Source organism: Narcine bancroftii, chromosome 4, assembly GCF_036971445.1.
Source record: "Narcine bancroftii isolate sNarBan1 chromosome 4, sNarBan1.hap1, whole genome shotgun sequence".
NCBI classification, from domain to species: Eukaryota; Metazoa; Chordata; class Chondrichthyes; order Torpediniformes; family Narcinidae; genus Narcine; species Narcine bancroftii.
In genome coordinates this window covers 175,225,504-175,232,544 of record NC_091472.1, presented here as the reverse complement: position 1 = coordinate 175,232,544, position 7,041 = coordinate 175,225,504, and the positions used below count along the sequence as shown (strand labels likewise).

General features: G+C 42.5%; 1 long non-coding RNA gene across 1 annotated transcript in view; it reads right to left on the bottom strand.

Moving 5' to 3' along the window:
• Positions 1–325: 325 nt before the first annotated feature.
• The window catches only part of LOC138761262 (uncharacterized), a 161,261-nt gene continuing 154,545 nt past the window's right edge, over positions 326–7,041 (bottom strand). The window contains exon 4 of the long non-coding RNA XR_011356220.1: positions 326–1,297. This is a non-coding gene — a long non-coding RNA (uncharacterized lncRNA). The remainder of the gene's footprint in view (positions 1,298–7,041) is intronic.

Here is a 7,041-nt window from a genome sequence, read left to right as displayed (position 1 = left end):
ACTATCCTCGGAGGTAAATGACTACCAGAAACACTACTCTGTAGTAGTGTCCGTGGTAGCAGTCACAGCTGTGTCAGGAATTGTTGTCTTGTCTCACTCATGAGACTTTAGTATAGGCTGACGCTGTTGCAGAACTGAAGGCTTCATCTTTCAAGTGAGGTGTTCACCCAAAGCACTGTCACTGATAACCAATCCCAACAGAGGCATCCAATTTACTATATTCATGTCAACTTTTAAGGTTACAAAGAGTTGTTTAACTCAATGTACAACAATTATATCAGGACAAACAGAAGTAATTACCTTTATTTAATACAAATCAAGGACATCAACACTGCAACATGAATAGGGTAACAAATGTTCCAAGTTAAAAGAGCAAAATTTTACAACAGTACGTTAAATATTCTGATGGGACCAATGCTAATTGAAATTTGCACCCTGACATTGGTCTGAGTTTCCTAGTTGATCTAGTCCAGACTCCAATCTGTAGGATGAGGGTGTGATGAAAATGAGGGCGGGGGAGAGAGAGAGAGAGTGTGTGTATGTGTAACATGGATCCAGGGGTGCAGTGCTGATTTTTTTTTTAGGTGCCGGAGCTCACCAAAAACGGTGACAAGGAGGTGCCGGAGCTGCCCCCTGAGGTGTCGGAGGGGCGCTTTGGTGCGCTCCGGCAGCACTGCACCCCAACACAGGTCTGAATTAGGTATCATATTTTAGAATTTTCCTGGAATTCATAATGTTAGTGATAATATTGTTGCTCAGTTCTTTGCATAACATTATTAAAACAGATTCTCACTACTGCAAAGTGTCCTCAGCAGCTATTTCCAGATAATCAGTGATATTTGCTGTAAATTTGATTACCAAAGATTGTTGGTCATGGTAGCTTAAGAGCTGCAGGATGAAAAAAAAATTGGCATTCACTCAACTTGCATTCTACCATCCTTGTTGTCACAGGCTGCATTGATAAGGCAGAGGTTGACTTATCACAAAAACCATTCCATCAGTTAATCTGAACGGCCCAGGAAGCGTATAACAAAGAATAAACCAGTAATGCTTTAGGACTAACAATTCAAAGTCATTTTTGTTCATAGTGTATTAAAGTTCAACTCAAATTCCTCATAGACTGATACCCAAAATGTTACAAGTTGAATTTTCTCCTTCCTGAGAAGTGGTTTCCTTGAATAGTGAAGCTCTCTAAAATGTTAACTTCTCTCTTTCGACCAGTGTCTTTCCCTCTGTGCCGTTGAGATGGGTACTGTGCGGATCAATAATTCAATTATTTTCATGGCGATCTTTTTTTCTGTTGAATGAGAAATTTAAATTATTTTCCCTTTTCCATCCTTGGACTCCTCTCCACGATACACTGTCCTTGTCAGTATATTTAGGATGTCCTGCAAAAAAAGACCTCAACCAGCAGGGTTTAAGGTTAAGATGTACAAGACTTGAGTCAATGTAATGGGTGAATTGTTAAACTGGCAAGAAGACTTTGATGGATACAGCAAGTAATTTAATGCAGCACTCTCATTACATAAGTTAGTTGTACTTGAAGCCTGAAGTGCAATTTGCTGCTCAAGGACAATTTTGCATAAAAGCTCTTGAGGCTGTGAAAATGTTTTTTTTCTTGAATTGATCTCAACCATAATCCTAAGCAAAGGACCATGTCCTGCTTTTCCCCAGGGCAGCTTGTAGGCACTTAAATGTGCCGTTATGTCTGTATCTCCCCTACAATTGCAATTTTCGATTTGTACTCACTGTGCGACACTCACAAAGTGGAAACAACTGTTTTCCAAGGTCAATTGTCCCTCAGAAATCTGCTGTAGAATTGAACCATCAGTACTGTGGCATTGGACTTGATTCCTAGTCAAGCAAATGATTTGAGTTTGAAAATGTAAAGTGCCTTCCTGCTGTTTTCTGTGGTGGTGTTAGACAGCAGGGCCCCAACAGTAAAATGAAGTGGCCGTAAACACATTTTGTCAAATCATTTCTGCGTGATTATCTTGTCAAAGTGACATTGTTAAATAGAATTATAAAAATATGGATATGGGAAGCCAAGAATGTGATCTGAATTAAACTGCAGTGATTTTAGAAGACAGCAAGTAAATGAAAGGTGAGTCATTCTGAATCCTCCTGATTCTACAGCCACTTTAATCTAACTAAAGGGGAAGAGAGATTGATATTTTCAGATATCATTATTACCTTCAACCTATTGCATTCAAAATCTTAGTCCTGTAAAATATGACTCATAGGGAATTTGATTTGAATCTATTAATGTTATTCCATGCATTATTTATTAAACAACTGGAACAATCATATAACATGGAAACAGGATCTTCAGTCCAACAAGTCTTTCCCCCACCCCCTCATCTCTCCATTCCCTGTGTCCTCTTGCACAGACATGATAAATTTTTCATCCCTCATCACATCCAATTAACACCTTTTGTTGGTCTGGATTCCTCCCCCATTGTTTGAACTCTGAGACTTTCTGATGTATCCGGCTTCTACCTTTTCTGATTTTCCCTCAGGCCTGAAACATCGGCAACAAATCTCTGTCCCTTGAAAAGACCAGCTGCGTTCTTCCAGCAATTCGATGTTTTTACTACAATCCCAGCATCTGTAGCCTGTCATGTTTCATTTAGTCCATGCCAAACATCCGGCACCCAATTTATCATCCCCATGTTTACATTCATTCTTCCCTCCCCCACAATTTGACCACTCCCCTCCCTACACTACAGGGCCAGTCAAAAGTTGACAATTAACTAGGCAACTCTCCTGTCTTTGGGAAGTAACCCACAGAATTCTGTAGGCACTGTGGTTGAAGTAAAAACACAAAATGCTGGAGAAGCTCAGGTCAAACAGCGTCCTTATGTAGCAAAGGAATACAGAACCGAAGGGGTTGAGCCCTTCATCAAAGCAGGAGAAAATGCTGACAGGCATCCAAACAAAAGAGTGAGGGGGAAGGGGGGGTGGCAAAGGCAGGAGATGATAGGTAGAGAAAGGAGGGAGGGGACAGCAGCAATGAGGGGTAGGAGGGATGACTGGGTGGTTGGAGGAAGGGGGAGAGGAAAGGCGAGCAAGTTTAATGGAAAGCAGTAAAGTCAACGTTAGTGCGGGAGTGTGACGTGGAATTGAAATGGTTTTCCTTTGGGATGTGGGTGAACACTGGAGCACACAAAGGATAGGAGGATGTTCAAACTCTGCACAGAGTGCTGGAGATTAAATTGAAGCCCAGGCATTGTGAGACAGCAGGCTATACTCCCTACCTCATTGTATTATATCTGTGGCATCAAAAGTTACTGAAATGACTTCATTTTTTTTAAAGAAACCAATTCTTCCAAATAGGCTCAGTATATATAAATCAACTAGTTATTTCAAAACAGTTAACCTTGACGAGTTGATGAATAGGTGGAATATGATTGCTTGCCAGCTCCATCAGTACCAACAAGTTTAGTTCATTCATGTCACATTGATGAGATTCTGGGACGTGGATGCCATATTCATATGTGATGGTGAAATTCATTATAAAAGATTGTGCAACTATCACATGCTATTTCTTTTAATTGCAATCATTATCAGTCAAAATAATACATTAGCAAATATGTCGAGTGGTGCAATGCTAATTAAGAGGAGATTAATATTCAAAGGCACATTAAAAACTATCTCGTTCTCTAATTCAACAGAGGAAGTCTGCTATCCTTCCCCAGTCAACATAATACAGGCTGTAGACCCAACAATATGGTTGCCTCAGAATTCTCATCTCAGTTTAGAGACAACTGCGGGCGGGCCATAAATGCTGACATTGCCTGAGATACCTACTACCCACATATCATAAATTCAAAGTGGTGCACATAATTCTGTAGAACAAATATTTGATAGCTCTGTCACAGGAAGAGGTTACAAGGTTGATAGAAGAAAAGATTCAATGATGTGGAACACATGGAACAACACAATTGTCCTTGATGACTACACGTGCAAGAGGCACATCAAGCTGTAGCTCCTTGGAAAACCGTGTTAGAAAGATTGAGGTGGATGAACTCAGGATCATTTGGGATGCCAAGTGAGTGATAGAGATGAGCTTCAAGGAGACTGTTAGGAGAGGGAAGGGGGATAGGCAGACAGTGCAGAGCACCCCTGTGCCATTCCCCTCAACAATTAGTATACTGTTGGGGGGTGGGGGTAGAATCTACCAGGGGCTATTGGTGGTCACGTCTCTGGTGCAGGGGATGGGCCCTCACCTCAGAAGGGAAGGGGGGTGGAGAGGAGAGTGATGGTAATTGGAGACTCATTGCTTAGGGGAGCAGATAGGATGTTTGGTGGGCAAGCTCGGGGCTCCCGGATAGTATATTGCCTCCCAGGTGTCAAGGTCAGGGATGTCTCTGATCGTTCACAGCATTCTGGAGGGGGAGGGTGAGCATCCAGATGTTGTGGTCCACGTGGGAACCAATGACATAGATGGGAGTAATGATGAGGTCCTGAAGAGGGAATATAGGGAGCTGGAAAAGTTAAAAAAAATAGGAGCTCAAGGATGGTAATCTCAAGATTACCACCTGTGCCACCTTTGAGAAAGGGTAGGAATAGGAAGTTGTGGCAGATGAATGTGTGGTTGAAAAGTTGGTGCAGGGGGCAGGGTTCAGATTTCTGGGGAAGGTCTAACCTGTACAAAAAGGATGGGGCGACACCAATATCCTGGTGGGTAGGTTTGCTAGAGCTGTTGGGGAGGGTTTAAACTAGTTTGGCAGGGGGTGTGGGAATCAGAATGTGAGTACAGAGATTAGGGTAGAAGGTCAAAAGCATGAAGCTATGTGTTCTGAGATGGTGAGAAAGGACAGGCAGGGGACAAAACATAAATGTAGCCAATTAGGGGGGAGTTGAAATGTGTCTATTTCCACAGTAGGATTATTAGAAATAAAGGGGATGAACTTAAGAGCATGGATCAGAATGTGGAACTATGATTTTGTAGCCATTACAGAAATATGGCTGGAGGAAGGGCAGGATTGGCTGATGCATTTACCATGATTTAAATGTTTTAAAAGGAATAAGATGGGAGGTAGAAAAGGGGGAGGAGTAGCATTACTGGTCAGGGATAACATCACGGCTATAGAAAGGGAGAAATGCCCACTGAGTCGGTGTGGATGGAAGTCAAAAATAGGAAGGGAGCTATCACCGTGCTGGGAGTAGTCTATAGGTCCCCAAATAGCCCAAGGGACACCGAGGAGCAGTTAAGCAGGCAGATTTTGGATTGGTGCAGGAAATGCACGGTTGTAGTTCTGGGTGATTTCAACTTCCCTAATAATGATTGGCACCTACTGACTGCAAGAGGGATAGATGGGGGCAGAGTTTGTCAGGTGCATTCAAGAAGGAATCCTGACACAGTCCATGGACCAGCTGACAAGAGAAGAGGTCATATGAGATCAAGTACTGGTAATGAACCTGGTCAGGTGGTGGACCTCTCGGTGGGGGAACATTTTGGTGAGAGTGCCCACAACTCCCTTAGCTTCAGATTAGCTATAGAAAAGGATAAAAACAGACAAAATAGGAAAGTGATTAACTAGGGAAGGGCTAATTACAAAGGGATGAGGCAGGAACTAGCGAGAATAAATTGGAAACACATTCAAGGGTGAAATCACGGAAGTAATGAGGAGGAAGTTTAGTGACCATGTGCAGGGTTCAGGATAAGTTTGTCCTACTGGAACAAGGAATAGATGATAGGAAAACAGAACTATGGCTTACCAAACAGGTGAGACAACTAGTCAAGAGTAAGAAGGAAGCATATGTTAGATATAGGAAGCAGGAAACAGGACCGGGTCATGAGAAATATATCGTTGCCAGGAAGGAGCTTAAGAAAGGATTTAGGAGAGCTCAAAGGAGGCATGAAAAGGCTTTGGCATGTAGGATTAAGGAGAATTCCAAGGAATTCTATGCGTATGTGAAGGATAGAAGGATGACAAGAATGAGGGTGGGGGCGCTAAAGAATAAAGGGGGTGAAATGTGCCTGGAGATGGAGGAGGTTGGGGAGGTCCTAAATTAATACATCACTTTAAAAGAAAAAGACATTGATCAGGGTGAGGTCAAAATAGAACTGGCCAGTGTGCCAGATAATGTAGAGATTAAGAAGAGGACTGTTGGATCTTCTTAGAAACATCAAGATTGATGAATCTCCGAGGCCAGTCATGATATGCCCAGGTTGCTGTGGGAAGTGAAAGAAGAGATAGCTGGGCCAATAGTGATGATCTTTGAATCCTCTTTGGTCGCAGGGAATGTGCCAGAGGATTGGAGAATGGCAAATGTAGTCCCCTTGTTTAAAAAAGGTAATAGGAAGAATCCTGGGAATTATAGACCGATGAGTCCAATGACTGTGGTGTGCAAACTATTGGAGAGGATTCTTAAGGATAGGATCTATGAGCATTTGGAGAAGAACTGTCTACTCAAGGATAATCAGCATGACTTTGTGAAGGGAAGGTCATGCCTCACAAGTCTAACAGAGTTTTTTGAGGAGGCACAAAAAAAATTGATGAAGGTAGGATGGTAGATGTGGTCTACAAGGATTTTAGCAAGGCATTTTACAAGGTCCCCCACAGTAGGCCCATCCAGAAAGTCATGAGATCAGTGGAGCCTTGGCTGTGTGGATAAAAAAATTGGCTTGCCGAAAGAAAGCGGAGAGTAGTAGTGAAAAGAAACTATTCTGCCCGGAGGCCAGTAACTAATAGTTTGCCACAGGGATCTGTTCTGGGACCCCTGCTATTTGTGATTTTTATAAATGACCTGGATGAAGAGGGGGAAGGATGGGTCAGTACGTTTGCAGATGACATGAAGGTTGGAAGAGTTGCAAATGGAGCTGAAGATCACTGAAGGTTACAAAAAGATATAGACAGGATGCAGAGTTGGCAGAAAAGTGTAAATGTTCAATCTGGATAAGTATGAGGTGATGCATTTTGGAAGGACAAACCAGAAGTTGGAGTACAGGGTTAATGGTCAGATACATAGGAGTGTGGATGAACAGAAGGATCTTGGGGTTCAAATCAATACATCCCTCAAGGTCGCTGCACA